Source organism: Capsicum annuum, chromosome 3, assembly GCF_002878395.1.
Source record: "Capsicum annuum cultivar UCD-10X-F1 chromosome 3, UCD10Xv1.1, whole genome shotgun sequence".
NCBI lineage: Eukaryota > Viridiplantae > Streptophyta > Magnoliopsida > Solanales > Solanaceae > Capsicum > Capsicum annuum.
In genome coordinates, this window is record NC_061113.1 from 217,488,778 (window position 1) to 217,506,672 (window position 17,895).

At 37.6% G+C, this 17,895-nt stretch overlaps 1 pseudogene; it reads left to right on the plus strand.

The window, feature by feature from the left end:
* The first annotated feature begins 311 nt into the window (after nt 1-311).
* LOC107865083 overlaps nt 312-17,895 on the plus strand; it is a 61,535-nt pseudogene continuing 43,951 nt past the window's right edge.

A 17,895-nucleotide genomic window follows, 5' to 3' on the forward strand; every position in this document is an offset into this window, starting at 1 on the left:
TCCTTATATACAAAGATCTATAATTACAACAGCACTAATGCCAGGCTTAATATCAGATCATATCTTGCACGATATCAGATGTGTGATTCTGTACAGTTAAAAGCTGAATATTCTGTCCGATAAAGTGAAACTAACATCTGATACTGATGTTTTTCATGAGAATCCAGAGAAATAAACTAATAGCGACGGCCACTTAAAATGCTTTATTTATGTAATGGAACGTGTTTAAATGGGCTGGTGAGTCCTCTATAAAGAACACAAGGAACATTTTTTGAAACACAAGTAAATAAACAATTACGTAAGTACGTATTATGTGGCTTTTCAAGAGAGCAGATGGGACATCTGGATTTTCGTCTTCTTCCACAGCTGAGGAAGTCACCCATGGAATTGACGATTCCGGTCTTACTTACATTGTTACAGGTCCTTCATTTCCTCCATTTCATCACTTCCTTTCTTTTCCATAAAGCAAACATGGTGTTTGTATGACTATTTCTAATAATAAAGATCTTGAATAAGTCAATAATGTTATATACAAATTAGTATAGACAAACTCAGATACTAATGATAGGTTGAGAAAATAAATGAGGCACAAATTTAATGTGATTCTGTCAACCTGACCTACGCCCACAACCAAAAAGGAGGAGCAATTTACTAACACCAACTGATACAAAAGAGAATACAAACGCATAAAAGAGTGTACAAAATTAGAGTAATTAAATACTCTAATATTCTAAATACCCTAAGATAATAATCTCACAAAATCACTCCAAAGAAGGGTTCACACATGTATTTTCCAACGCAACTCTTATCACAAACACTCTCATTGAAGAAGAAAACAAACACAACTAATTTTTTTTTTCAAATTGATGTGTTTAAAGAGAAAGAACTTTCCTCTATTTATAGGTGTAGGCTCTTGGACTCCAAGTTTATGATGTCATACACAAATGTTTCCAATCACACATCATAAACTTTGGCCCCAAGTAAAAATCTTTGCAAGAGATTTTCAACTAGGCATGAGCCTATTACAAAGATATTGACCAAAAATATGGAGATTGGCAATCTCCACCTAGGACTTATTTTGGCTGATATAGTTATATGCGCCACCTTTTTTGAAAAAGACTCAAGAGGCATTTAAAATTTTTGAAATGTCAGAAGCAGATAGATTCCTTTGAAATCGAAACAGTAGAAACCCCTATAACAATAGATCCCAACAAAGTGTACAACGACTCAGGCTTACGTGCCTTCATAACCACAAAATTACCTCGAGAGACTTCAAGAATGCCACCATCAGCTGTGTATTTGCACTCAAGAGTCATGAGATTCTAGAGTGCCCAAAGAGATGAGATTATTTTTTAACTCGGGAACATATCTAATATTTGTGAGAGTTCTCACCACACCATCATGCAATTTGATTCGGGGCTGCACCTTTTCAACCAATTTTGCCTGCAATATTGTTGCCCACCAGGACAACTCCACCTTTAATAGATTCATATGTAGAAAACAAGTCCCTATTAGGACACATATGAAATGAAGAATCCAAATCTAAAATCCACTCATTGTTAAAACAAAAAATATTTTCAGTTACTAAAATATTTCTCCTTCAATCTTATCATCAACAACACTGGCTTCAACAGTGTAAATCTTTTGCTTCAAGTAGAGTTCATTCTCTAACGTCCTTTTCATATACAGGCCTTTCAACTTTTTCCACATGCCTTTAGCATTACTTTCAGAAGCCACTTCACGTAGAGCATCATCAGAGAAATTTAGTATATACTAGATCTGGCCTTTTTATCAAGGCTATCAAACTCCTCATCCGTCATTTTTTTTTGAATTTTCTCCTTTTCTTGTAGCACCGTATATGAACCATCATGAACAAGGATAACTTCCATTTTAAGCTACTATATTTTAAAGTTTGCACTTCTGTCAAATTTCTACATAAATCTTTGTTATCATCATGGTTACTACTAGGTAAAAACCAAGATTAACTAGGCCTTGATACAAATTTGTTAGGATCAGGAATTCCAAATAGTGAAGAATTTAGAAAAAGTAGTCAATTTAAGATAGTAAATGATCCTTGACTTGAATCTAGTCTAGCCCTAACATGAGAACCAAAAAAGTAACTGACCTTAGCCACGACCATGGATCCAGCCCTGACGTGAGACTGAACCCTGACCCTGATCCCAAACTAAGATTAGACACCCAAGCTTGATCTCGAGGTGGTGTCAGGTTCAAGTCTCAAGTAAGCATTCAAGTAGTTGGGTCCCATTAGAGTTAGGGGTTAGGAGTCAGGAGTCGCGATTGAAAGTTAGGTCCTATGTTAGGGTTGAGATTGAGAGGGGAGTTGTAACACCCCGAAAATGGGTCCCGGAGCATCACACGGTGCTTAAGGCTACGAGTAGCCCCAAGCTAACCCTTTGAGCCATTTTCATTCAGTTCAATGCGAATCAACGGGGTTTCCATAAATAACTCTCAAATATCAACAGAGTAATCATCATTCAAGAATAAAAGAATTTTAGAAAGATAACAAAATACGACTTATTAGTCAACTCCCAACATCTATACTAGTCTGACAAGCTTCTAAGAAAATCAATAAAACCAGCAACCCATTGAAACATACCCCAACCGACTCATACTCAGTTATCAAATATAAACAATTCCGTGAAACCAACATCAGACATCACATCCTTGGAACATGAGGACTCACCACGATAGAGGATGTAGAACAGCATGCCCGAAGAATCACTGTCGAACCTGGAACTGAGCACCTGAACCTACATTCCGAGAAAATGCAGCCCACATCCAAAGATGTGGGTCAATACTATGGAAAGAAACCGAGTATATGGGGGTGTATGCAGTTGTATACACATCATCATCATAAATATTTATAAGAAATATTCAGGATGTATGAAAGACTCACATAGCCCGAAGAAAATCATCATAATCATAAGAGGATGAAATAAGTACAATAACACATGTGAGTCGTCATATAATTTGTCAATCACTTTCAGTTCATCAAGAATATCAATTCTCATAATGTAAATATCATTTAAATCTTTCGAAAGAATAACTTTCACAATACCACTTTCAAATCACTTCACCATTCACCATAGACACAAGGAAACACACACACACTGGGAGATCCTATAACCGACATAAACCATGTGAGCTACATGGAGTCCAACATACAACCCACATTGGGGAGAGCCGTCCTATCCTTGCCATCGGAGTAGGACTATCGATATCAAATCCACACAAACTAGTGATCACTACATAAATCAGCCTCAGGCTCACTCCTATGGGGGCACGTAGTTCTAGGGAAGTAAGGTGGCTTTATACCTCCCACTCGGTGCTAAATATTTCTCTCGGACTTAGCTCAGATCATTTCAAAGACAATCCACAAAAAAATAATTTCAGTAATATATAAATATACATCGGGAGCCATCATGCTTCCCATCTATCAAAATCAACCACGTTGTGGATTTCTTTCACACTCGAGTTCAAAACAACTCCATTAAGACCAAAAGGTCAAATCATTCAAAATATCTCAAATATTCAACATCAACGTGCTTATAACACACACTTTATCAAAAAAACACAATTTTCAATGGGGATTCACGACCCAAATATCAAAATCATGATAAATATCGTTCAAGATTCATGCTTTATATCTCCACACATGTAAATTCATCTTTCAAAATCATAAACATCAAGATTTTATAATAATCATCATAAGATATGACTTCATGCTTAAAATTCGTAAAAATCAAATAAAAATCATGCCTTTGTAAAGAAAATTACTTTTGGGCACAAGCACGAAAGAGAGTTCTTGTTGAAAAACCCCACATACCTTGAATGATGAAATTTAGATCGATGCTCATTTTTGAGATATTAATCGTGCCTTTGAATGATGGTTCTTGGAGTTCTTGAACTAGGAACTTGGAATCTTGAATAAATTTACAGAATTAATGGTGAACTTTGGAGGTTCTTGAAGTTGGATATAAGAGCTTAGGATTTTTTTTTGAGGGAATTTGATGAAATATAACATATAATGCTTCTAATAGGCTTTAATATAGGGTTTGGACAGATTTTGGATGAGGGGGAATGACCAAAACGCCCCTAAAAAATTAAATAATTCTCGAATCTGTCCTTTGGTGGACTGTTTTGATAGTCTGAAGTAGATCAACCATAACGTTTTACTCCGTTATCCAAATTGAATGAAACTAATTTCATTAGGAAGACAACTCTCATATATTTCCGTTGATATATAGTATCTCACCCAGATCATTGTGTACGAGGAGTTATGATTGTTTGAAATTAACCCAAAAATTCATTTTGATAGGCTGAAGTAGATCGACCATAACGTTTTGCTCCGTTAGAAAAATTGGATGAAACCAATTTCATTGGAAAGAGGACTCACAGAGCTTTCTGTTGATATATAGTAGATCACCCAGATCTTTATGTACAAGGAGTTATGATCATTTAAAGTTGGAGCAAAAATATGCTAGGCCTCAGTATTTTTTCCTGCACGTTTTACTGTTCACTACTATTCACGGTTAGATCTGAATGTTCATAACCCGTCGCTCGGGTGTCCATTTTGGATGATCCACACATCGTTAGAAAGATTATTCGATATTCTACATAATGGTGGGTCATAATATTAGACATTCCGCATGAAAAATTTATAATTCATTCTAGAAGATAGAACCCAACACGTTAATGCACAAAATTTCAACAAAAATTTCTCGGGGTATTACATCATCCCCCCCTTGGAAACATTCATCCTCGAATGACGCTAGATATACCAAGATTAGATAGAGGATAGAGAATACAGCTGAAACCATTAGTTAGACTCATCACCATATCATTTCTCACTCCGAATGCAACATAGAATGCATAAATTCAAGAAACTACAGTTGAACACATAATAAATGACTGCTGAACTGCTGCAACTTTTATCAAAAGTGAATGATTTAGGAAAGAACGGTACCTTCAGCTTGATTGGAATTCGCGAAAAATAGGTGCGGGTACTTGGATCGCATATCCGCCTCAGCTTCCCAAGTTGCACCCTCAACAGATTGGTTTCGCCACAACACCTTGACCAAGGGAACTTCTTTGTTCCTTAGTCTTCAGACACTGAAATTAAGAATCTCAAAAGGAATCTCATCAAAAGAAAGATTTTCTTGAATGTCAGCACTCACAGAGGAATCCACTACCACAACATCGCTAATATGCTTTCTAAGCATGGAGACATGGAATATTGGATGAAGAGAGGATAACTCGGAAGGTAACTCGACCTGATAAGCTACCTTACCAACACTGCTAAGAATTTTTTAAGGACCAGCATAACGGGGACTAAGCTTCCCCTTCTTTTCGAATCTCTTCACCCCCCTCATGGGTGAAATTTTCAGATACACTAGGTCACCAACTTCAAACTCAAGGTCTCTCCTTCTAACATCCGCATATGATTTCTGACGACTCTGCGCAGTTTTCAACCTTTCCCTAATCAACTTAACTTTTTCCATAGCCTCGAATACTGAATCAGGACCACTCACAGCCGCTTCACCCACCTCAAACCAACCTATGGGTGATCTACACTTTCTCCCATACAAGGCTTCAAATGGAGTCATGCCAATACTAAAGTGAAAGCTGTTATTATAAGCAAATTCTATCAACAGTAAGTGATCATCCCAACTTCCCTTAAAGTCAAGTGCACAAGCTCTCAACATATCCTCTAAGGTTTGGATAGTCCGCTCAGCCTGACCATCGATCTGCGGATGAAAAATAGAACTCAAAAGCACTTAGGTACCAAGATCCTTCTAAAAAGCTTTCCAAAATTGCAAAGTGTACTGAGTACCCCTATCCAAAATGATAGACAAGGGAACTCCATGCAGTCTGACTAGCTCTCGGATATACAATCTAGCATAATCCTCAGTAGTATATGAAGTATGAACAGGCAAGAAATGAGCAGACTTAGTCAATCTATCAACCACAACCCAAATGGAATCATGATGGCGTCGGGAAGGAGGTAAACCAATCACGAAGTGCATATTTATCTCTTCCTACTTTCAGGTGGGAATACTAAACTCTTGCATCATACCACCAGGTCTTTGGTGTTCAACCTTAGCCTATTGGCATGTTGCACACTTATCTACAAATGGTGCTATATCTTTATTTATGCCACTCCACCAATAGATTTCCCGCAAGTCTCGGTACGTTTGGGTGGCACCAGGATGAATAGAATATCATGCCCTGTGCACTTCAGCCATAATCCTCTGTCTCAGATCATCAACATTTAGGACACACAATCTACCCTGCAATCTCAACACACCATCTCCCCCTTGGGAGAAAACCTCTACTTTTTGGTCCTTGACTGAATCCTTCAGTCTGACCAAACTAGCATCTAAGTATAACTTTTCCTTCACTTTCGAAACCAAGGAGGATTCGGAACTACTCTGAACCCCTATACTACCTTCAGCAGGGTCAAACAACTTAACCCCCAATCTAGCCAAACTATGTACATCACGAGCTAACTCTTTCTTACCTTCTACCACATGCGAAACACTACCTATGAACACTCTACTTTGGGCATCCACCACAATATTGGCCTTGCCTGGATGGTACATCACTCTCATATCATAGTCCTTTAATAATTCTAACCATCGTCTCTGCCTAAGATTCAATTCTCTCTGGGTAAACACATACTGCAGACTCTTATAATCAGTGAAACATCAACATGGACACCATACAAATAGTGTCTCCAGATTTTCAAAGAAAACACAACAGTAGCCAACTCAAGGTCATGGGTGGGGTAATTTTTCTCATAGGATTTCAACTGTCTAGAAGCATAAGCTATCACCTTACCCTTCTGCATCAATACACAACCCAACCCAACTCTCGAAGTATCACAATACACCACAAAACCATCAACACCATCAGGCAAAGTCAAAATAGGGGCTGAAGTGAGTCGAGTCTTCAACACCTGAAAACTCTTCTCACAAGATTTGGACCACAAGAACTTCACTTTCTTTTGGATCAACCGAGTTATAGGAGACTCTATAGAGGAGAAACCGTCAACAAAACGGCGATAATAGCCAGCTAAACCCAAGAAACTTCAGATATTAGTCGGAGAAATAGGTCTAGGCTAATTTCTAATAGCTTCGGTCTTTTGGGGATCAACTCTAACAAGAAATGATATGACCCAGAAAAGCAACTGACCTTAGCCAAAACTCACACTTACTGAACTTGGCAAACAACTTGTGATCTCTAAGGGTTTGAAAAATAGTTTAGAGATGATCAGAATGTTCATCCTCACTACGAGAGTACACCAGTATATCATCGATGAACACTATGACAAACATATCCAGATATGGTCTGAACATTCGATTCATGAGGTCCATAAAAGCTGCTGGGGCATTAGTTAACCCGAAAGACATAATAAGAAACTCAAAATAGCCATAACGAGTTTAAAAAATGGTTTTCGGGATGTCACACTCTCTAACTTTGAGTTGATGATAGATGGAATGAGGTCTATCTTTGAGAAATAACTTGCACCTTGCAATTGGTCAAACAAATCATCTATTATCGGAAGGGGGTACTTATTTTTTACGGTGACTTTATTCAGTTAGCGGTAATCAATGCACATACTCAAAGAGCCATCTTTCTTTCTCACAAACAACAAGAGCACCCCAAGGAGAAACACTGGGCCTTATGAAACCTTTATCTAGTAGATCTTTGAGTTGCTTTTTCAACTCCTTAAGTTCTGCAGGGGCCATACGGTAAGGAAGAATAGAAATGGGTTGAGTATCAGGAAGAAGATCAATCCCAAACTCTATCTCTCTATCAGGAGGTATCCTTGGAAGATCATCCAAAAAAACATCAGAAAACTCATTGACGATGTTAACAGACTAGAGAGTTGGAGTCTCAGACGTAGTGTCTTTGACTCTAACCAAATGGTAAATACACCCCTTGGAAATAAGCTTTCTATGTTTTAGGTAAGAGATAAAATGACTCTTGGGTGACACAGAATTCCCAGACCACTCAAACACAAATGCACCCAAAAACTAAAACTTGACTACTTGTGTCCGACAATCAATAGAGACATAAGAAGAATACAGCTAGTCCATACCCAGAATTACATCAAAATCTACCATGTCTAACTCAATCAGATCAGCCAACAAGACTCTATGAAGAATGGTAACAGGACACTTTTTATACACTTTTTGGGCAACAATTGAATCACCCACTAGGGTAGAAACTAGGATAGACTCAGGAATAATCTCAGGACTCATTTCAAAATTCACAACAATCAAAGGTGTAACATATGAGAAACTGGATCTAGGATCCAACAAAGCATATACATCAAACTAAAATATACGAAGCATACCAGTAACAACATCGGGAGAGTACTCCTGTTCTTGGCGCGATGGTAAAGCATAGAATCTATTCTGGCGTTGCCTGCCCCTGAGCTGGGGCTGGGCGAGTCGCTAGAACTGGAGCACTAACAGTTTGAGTCTGGGTCTGAGAGTGATAGTCATGACGCCCTTGTCCATCCTATGGACAATCTCTAACTCTGTGACCCATGTAACCACACCGAAAACAACCCCTCTTCTCACCCCAACACTCACCCGAATGAGCCCTACCACACTTAGGACACAGAGGACGATTTGGCTTACTGCCAGCACTCTATTGGGACCTGGATGCATATGACCTATTACCTTGCTCCTACCTACCTCTAGGCACAGGAGAACTAGAAGATAATGGTGCTAGCATAGTCAAACTATCCTAATACTGAGGGCGACTCCCTCCCTGCGATCTAGTCTGACCTTGTCCGTGCTACTCGGACCTAGCTCTCTTATTTTCTCTCATTCTATCTCTCTCCGTAATCTTGTCTACCTTAATCTTTTGGGCATGAGTCATCAACCTAGAAAGATTCATCTCACTATTCAGCATAGCATACCCACACTCCTTAACCACATAACTAGACACTCTAGTCACAAATTTACTCATACTAGCCCGAATATCAGCCACTAAGTCAGGAGCATACTTGGCCAACTGATTGAACTTTAGACAGTACTCCCTAACAGTCATAGAGCCCTGTCACAGGTTCATAAAATTTTTCACCTTCGCTTCCCTCATCTCCAAAGGGAAAAACTTATCCAGGAATGCATCCTGGAACTCTTGCCAAGTTGTAGGGACAGCTCCCTCACCTCTACCTTTCCTCTAAGCAACAACCCGGTCATAAGCAAGGTCTTTCAACCTATACACAGCCAACTCCACTGTATGTTCCTCAAATACATACATCACCTGAGTAATCTTCCACACCTCCTCTAAAGACAACCATGGATCCTCATTAAACTTGGACCCATAGAATTCTGGCAGATTTATCCGCATGAAGTCATGAATCCTAGCTGCAGCTGAATCACCTCCCTACTGCTGTGGAGCTGGGGCCGGGTTGGCCTAAACATTTGCAGTAACAGCTTGGGCCAGCACCTAAAAGGCTACCCCAAATTCAGCATGAGACATATTTTCATTCAATGGGTCAGCGGGTTAAGGTTGCTGACCATCATTATTTCTTCTCGCTCGATGTGGAGGCATATTTTTGAAAGAGGAGAGCACGAATCAATAGTAGAGAGAGACACTTTAAGCACGATAGACTTATAAAAGAAAGAATCACATTTTTTCCTAAAATGTCTTGTAGCCCTTGCTCATAGATGTGGTGCGCTATACACTGATGATCAAGACTCAACTTAACGTAGGCTCTGATACCAAGTTTGTAATGCCCCAAAAATGGGACCTGGAGCATCACATGGTGCTTGAGGCTACGAATAGCCCCAAGCTAACCCTTTGAGCTATTTTTATTCAGTTCAACGTGAATCAATGGGGTTTCCATAAATAACCCTCAAATATCAATAGAGTAATCATCATCCAAGAATAAAAGTTAGAAAGATAATAAAATACGACTTATTAGTCAACTTCCAATATCTATACTAGTCTGACAAGCCTCTAAGAAAATCAATAAAACCAGTGAGCCATTGAGACATGCCCTAACTAACTCATACTCAGTTATCAAATGTAAACAATTCCATGAAACCAAAATCAGACATCACGTCCTCAGAACATGAGGACTCATCACAACAAGGATGTAGAACAGCATGCCCAAAGAATCACTATCGAACCTGGAACTGAGCACCTAAACCCACATTCTAAGAAAATGCATCCCACATCCAAAGATGTAGGTCAGTACCATGGAAAGGAACCGAGTATATGGGGGTGTATGTAGTTGTATAAACATCATCGTCATAAATATTTATAAAAATATGCAGAATGTATGAAAGACTCACATAGCCCAAAGAAAATCATCATAATCATGAGTGGATGAAATAAGTACAATAACACACGTGAGTCATCATATAATTTGTCAATCACTTTCAGTTCATCAAGAATATCAATTCTCATAATGTAAATATCATTTGAATCTTTTGAAAGAATAACTTTCACAATTCCACTTTTAAATCACTTCACCATTCACCATAGACACAAGGAAACACACACACACTGGGAGATCCTATAACCGACATAAACCATGTGAGCTACATGGAGTCCAACATACAACCCACGTTGGGGAGAGCCATCCTATCCTTGCCATCAGAGTAGGACTATCGATATCAAATCCACATAAACTAGTGATCACCATATAAATCAACCTCAGGCTCACTCCTATGGGGGCATGTAGTTCTAGGGAAGTAAGGTCGCTTTATACCTCCGGCTCGCTGCTAAATATTTCTTTCGGACTTAGCTCAAATCATTTCAAAGATAATCCATAACAAAACAATTTCAGTAATATATAAATATACATCGAGAGCCATCATTCTTCCCATTTATCAAAATCAACTACGTTGTGGATTTCTTTCACACTCGAGTTCAAAACAACTCCATTAAGACCAAAAGGTTAAATCATTCAAAATATCTCAAATATTCAACATCAACGTACTTATAACACACACTTTCTCAAAAAAACAAAATTTCCAATGGGGATTCACGACCCAAATATCAAAATCATGATAAATATCGTTCAAGATTCATACTTTATATCTCCACACATGTAAATTCATCTTTCAAAATCATAAACATCAAGATTTTATAATAATCATCATAAGATATGGGTTCATGCTTAAAATTCATAAAAATCAAATAAAAATCATGCCTTTGTAAAGAAAATTACTTTTGGGCACAAGAACGAAAGAGAGTTCTTGTTGAAAAACCCCACATACCTTGAATGATGAACTTTAGATCGATACTCATTTTTGAGATGTTAATAGTGCCTTTGAATGATGGTTCTTGGAGTTCTTGAACTAGGAACTTGGAATCTTGAATAAATTTGCAGAATTAATAGTAAACTTTGGAGGTTCTTGAAGTTGGATATAAGAGCTTAGGGTTTTCTTTATGAGGGAATTTGATGAAATATAACATATAATGCTTCTAATAGGCTTTAATATAGGGTTTGAACGAATTTTGAATGAGGGAGAATGACCAAAATGCCCCTAAAAAATCAAATAATTCTGGAATCTGTCCTTTGGTGGACTATTTTTATAGTCTGAAGTAGATCAACCATAACGTTTTACTCCAATATCCAAATTGGATAAAACTAATTTCATTAGAAAGAGGACTCTCATATATATCTATTTATATATAGTATATCACCCAGATTATTGTGTACGAGGAGTTATGACCATTTGAAATTAACCCAAAAATTCACTTTTGATAGGCTGAAGTAGATCGACCATAACTTTTTATTCTGATAGACAAATTGGATGAAACCAATTTCATTGGAAAGAGGACTCGCAGATCTTTCTGTTGATATATAGTAGATTACCCAGATCATTATGTACAAGGATTTATGATCTTTTAAAGTTGGAGAAAAAATATGTCAGCCCTCAGTACTTTTTCCTACACGCTTTCCTGTTCACTACTATTCACAATTCGATCGGAATGTTCATAATTCGTCGTTCGGGTGTTCGTTTTGGATGATCCACATATTGTTGGAAAGATTATTTGATACTCTACGCAATGGTGGGTCATAATCTAAGACATTCCACATGAAAAATTTATAATTTATTCTAGAAGATAGAGCCCAACACATTTACGCATAAAATTTCAGCAAAAAATTTCTCGGGGTATTACAGGAGTCTTGGTCGGGGTAAGATTAGGAGTCAGATTTGGAGTAAGGGTTAAGGTTGAGGTCGAGAGTTCTATCCTTGATCAGGGTTGGTAGGTCAGGTCTCAGATCTAGTGTCGGGGTGTGATCTCAATTTAGGAGTTGAATTCTAAGTTTGGGTCAAGAGTCGATCACGGGTGTAGGTCGAGAGAGAAGTCTTAGGTTTGTTCAAGAGTCGGGTCCTAGCTGGGGATGGGGACCCGAATCCCAGCCTAACCTTGACCCCAACCCAAGACGTCACTCATAACCTTAACTCTAACCATTATTTCACTTTTGGCCATGATCAGACCCCAACTCTAGACATCATTCCCGACCCACAACTGAGACCCAAGTCTTTATCTTAATTCCCAACTCAAGACCTGACTTCTGACGTATGAACTGAACCTGATAAAGGATCTGTCTCTTGACCACGAGCCCGACCCTCGACCCTTACTCGATACCCATGACCTAACTCCCTATCATGCCCCGACCTAACACTCAAATCCGGTCTCGACTTCAACCCTAACCAGGAGCACATATGTGATACTCAATAATTTATCTCATTAGATAACTTTAGATTCTATAGCATTAAGGATTATCCTATTTTTCCACCTATCAAATACTAGATCTTATTTAAGTGTGTGAGTTGGGAGATATATCTTAGGTTTATTTTTCTTATAATATCCCTACCATGATTACTGAATTATAAATAATTTAGCTGCTTATAAATAGTTGAAATTACATCTCGAAATTTGTTAATATAGATCAGGTACAGAATATTGGGTGTTTTAAGACTTAGCAGCATTTTTTTTTACTTATATACAAACATGCATGGATCCGTTTGCAGGAGCATCAAGCGATATTGGTGCTGAAACTAGCCATGTTTTTGGTCTGCATGGAGTCTATGTTATCATGGCTATCAGGAATATAGCTGCTGCAGAATATGTTAAATAAACAATAGTAAAGGAAATCCCAACTGCTAATGTAATACCCCGTACTTCTACCTAGCTTTGATTCGTCCCTAGAACATCAAAGATCTTGTTTCATAGATGAATAGATTTTTATTACTTATGGTATTTTCAAGATTTTGACTTTTTATCATGTGGGAAATTGAATAATCTTTCCATCGATACCAAATTTTTCCAAATCTAACACTCGGGCGAAGAGTTAGAGCGATTTTAGTAAGACAGTGTACCATCTGGTACTTTAGTGCATCGCGGAGCCAGCCAAAATGGCAATCATCAAAATACAGTGAGCCTCCGCAATTATGGCGCATCGCACCAAGTCTCAATTTTAGAGTTATCAATTTCCAGTGCACCAACGCGATTTCACCGCATCACGGTGCCTTTCCAATTCGCAACCAAGGTGGCAACGCGATTTCCACTGCGTCGCGCCACCAATCAGTTTTCCAGTTGTCCAGTTTCTAGTGAGCTGGTGCAATTTCACTGTGTCGTGCCAGCATAAAAAAAATTGAAATTTTAGATTCCATTATTTAATCCCAAAGACCAATTGGTAATTTCCTAAAGTCCCTAATCAACCTATATATGGGATTTAAACCCTTAATAGCCAAAATTGCTCATTTATTTTCACTATTCCTCAAGAACAAAAGCATTCTCTCTCAAAAATAGAAAACCCTAGACCTCAAGTTTCAAAAGCAATCTCAAGAATCCCTTCAAGAATCTTCAAGAACTTCAAGAATCTAGATTTTCAGGTATGTTAGATGTTGATTCTTGGGTTCCTTCCACCCAAGAAGTTCAATAATCCCTTTTTAAATTATAAAGATTGTTATTTATGAGTTTTCATGATTTATGTGAATTGAGATTGAAGTTTATGATGTTGTTGAGTTTTAATTCATATTTTGGTTACAAAGTTCCAAACTTTGGTCCTAGTATGAGGTGAATTTCATGATACTCATAATAAACCCTACAAGATGTGTGTTGATTAATGTAACCATGTTAATTGGGTGTATTGAATATTGTATGACCAAAGTATGCTCCCCATATGTTTGATAAAATGCTTGTGTGAAGGAAATAGGGCCATTATAGCATGTCGACAAGAAACCCCAATTATGTATAAGTTCATGCATGCCAAGTGTTTGTTGAAAAACCTTAGTGAATCAATTATGATATCTTACATGCATTCCTATTCATGTGTATTCCTTATTGAATGAGTTATGAGACAATAATATGCCTCCCTATACGATTGCATAGTTGTGATTTTCAAGTGCTTGAAAAGATGCATCATTGATTGTATTGTGAATAATGGACTATTGCCATGTTATGTACGAGTTGTCCTGTCTTGTATTATTTATGTTATCGAGACCTGGGGGTATTTAATACCCAACCACTTAGATGATTGTCTAGAGCCAGTGTCAGTTTTATGATAACCTCAGTCATGCCATGATCAATAGTACTCTCAGTCAATTACAGAACTCAGTAGAACTCGGACAGTTATAGAACTTAAGAAATCTCAGTAATCTCAGTATCAGTAGAATTCCATCTTTAGTTTAGTAATCAATTCAGAACTCAATAGTATTCTATCCGTCAACAAAACTCAGTGAACTTAGCTTAGCTCAGTTAATCAGTATGATCAGTAACAGATTCAGCTTATGCTAGTACAGTCTAAGAATCAGTTCAAAGTCTTTCATTTGGGAGTAGAATTCAGCACCGAGCGAGCCTAGGGATAGGGGCTCACCCATTAGATAGGACTAAGATCCCTCGAAGCAATCCCTAAGTTCCAGAACTACGTAGCCAGTGTAGATTATGAGATGTCACCCGTTAAATAGGACTGGCATACTCAGGGATCACCCGCTAGTACAGGACTAATCTCAGGGGTCACCCACTAGATTAGGACTGACTCCATAGCTGTTGTTTTTACCCGTGGCATGGTACTGACACCCTTCCATCTAGGATTATAGGTTGTACCCCATCAGTATAGATTTGGGGCATGTTGGTTAGATGACTACTTCCCACAGTCTCAGTTTCAGTCTTAATCTTCAGAATAGAACTCAGATTAGTATTATAGAAATTAGGACTATCAGATACAGTCACTCAGATCAGTAAAAGAACTTAGATAGTTCCATATATCCATAGATCACCAGCTAGATAGGACTAATCTCAGATTAAGTCAATCATTTTCATTAGAAGAAGATTCAGAGATCACCCGCTAAATAGGACTGATCTTAGTTTTAGTCAATCAGATATCAGTATCAGTAGGCTCAGTTATCAGAAGTCCAGTTAGTAGAATTCATTATTTAGTATTTCCTTGACTTTAGTTATAGTTTATGCATTCTTGCATGTATCGTCATTCAGTAGTTTCATGATATTTAGTCAGTATTGTTCATACATACAAACCCTTCCATTTAGCTTTACATCATCTAGCGTACCAGTACATTATCACGTACTGATGAATTTTTTCTCTTACGCTATGGTATTTTTTACCATAGGTTCAGAAGCACGGGATCTAAAGCACCCTTAGCAGTTCAGATTCAGCTAGCAGTAGTAGACTTAGCAGTGAGTCCTCATCATTCGAGGATGTTCCTTCTTTCTGTATTGCATTAGATTCAGTATTTTTAGTAGACGGAGTTAGTTGGGGGATTGTCCCATCAACTCCTTAGTAAGACAGTTTAGAGGCTTTTTCAAACTAGAGTATTTTCAAACAGTTGTTTTAGTTTTAGTATTATTATACCTTATTCAGTTTTATCTAAGTATTGAACCTTATGGAAAGTTTTTGCCAGTTTTTTACAAAATTTTACAGTATATTATTCAGTGCTCAGTTACAGATATTATCATGGGTTAGCTTGTGGTCCTTTAGGGTCACAAGCACCGTGTGGCATCCGAGGTTCAGAATTCGGGGCATTACAACTAAAGTTGAAATAATTGAGTTAGATCTTAGCTCATTGGCATCAGTAAAGAAATTTGTCGCTGACTTTCTATCATTAGGCCACTCATTGAACATGCTAATGTAAGTGATGAATAAGAGTGGTAATCACATAGTACTAAAAGATGAAGTTGCACTTTTTCTCCCTATTTAAGTTCTACAAGAATCTTTATATATCTGTAATGTTACTTGTCTTCTGTCAGTAATAATACAGGTGTATCAGGAGTTCCCTTTATGCTTTCCAAAGACAACATAGAGTTGCAATTTGCTACAAATTATCTAGGTAGGGTTATTTGTTAGGTGTATGTTTTCGTGCCATATATTTGTCATTCGACGCCTCCCTGAGATATCTTGAAAGGAAGACGGTCGATACAGTGATTGATTTCTGTATGATTATTTTCTTCCAACTGCCTTTTCTCCCTCGTAAAACAGACTAGACTGTCTGTAGTACAGAAAGCCAATATCAAGATCATATCATCGTATAAATTTACAAAGAGAGAATCAAATGAAAACTTGGTTATATAAAGATATCAATGTTTATAAGAGAATTCCAATGTAGGTCAAGGGGGAGGAAGGAGATACCTGTAATGCCCCGCATTTTGGGCTACAATATAGACCATGATTCTGATGCGTTGATAATATCGAATCCATAAATCCTATGCCAATATGACATGTTAATTATTTGCATAGTATGTGAATCCATTCAAGCTTGAATTTAAACCATAGAGGTCCTTTGACTCAAGGACGAGTTGAAACTATTTCGATCGATTAAGTTTTAGTGGATGTTGTAATTTGTGTCAGCTTCTATCAACCATAACTCTCCGTATATGTCGAATTAGAGATCCTACTATGTGTCAAATGATAGGTCTCCGAGTTAACTTTCCAACGATACCAATTTTTCTAAAATCTGACACCAGAGCAAGAAGTTATGGCATTTCAAAGTAGTATGTGTCGCCTAACTAATCGCACATGGCCACTGGAAAGCATAGGCGGCGCCTATGTAAATATAGGTGATAGCATAGGCGGAACCTATGTAAATATAGGCGATATCATATGCGGCGCCTATGTAATGGTTTCAAGTGACTTAAACACTCTGTTTTGGGAGCAAAATGGTCCATTTCCCACCCTTATTCAGCCATAAACACGATATTCAGTCCCCAATTCTCCAAAATACATCCACATTCATCTAAAAATTCTCAAGAACACTCCAAAGGGTTTCAAACTAAAAACCCAAATAAATCAAGATTCAACCGTGGGTTTTCAAAATTGATTAGAGATCCAAAATTCCCAATCCACAGCCTACAAGAAGCACCCATTATTTTTTGAAATAGAGGTACGCGGGGTTTTCCTAAATTCTCATAGGCATAGAAAAATCATGTTTTAGAATGGGGTTTTTGAAACTATGTATATATTCATGTATTAGATGTTTTAACATCGTTGTTTTGGTCTATTGACCTTCCCCAAAGTGATTTGAGAATATGTATGTATGAAAACATGTATTTAAGAATGAATTCTTGTTGAGAGCATGACTTTTTGTGAATTCTCTCTTATTATAAATTTTTAGATTTTTCATAGCATATGAATTGTTTTGCAATGCATTCTTGAAAAGCACTATATGAAATGGTTGAACTCTTGTTATGATTTAAAGGTGGTTTTTAAATCACTAAAGAGGGAATTTAGCATGAATGTTTAATGTTCATAATACATGTAATAAAAGAGTGTATGATTTGCTAAAGGCACTAGACCACCATATGTTTGATGAAGTTTTTGCATGATTTTGACTTGAGTTTCGAAACACAAAATCTTCTATATCAGTTGTATGT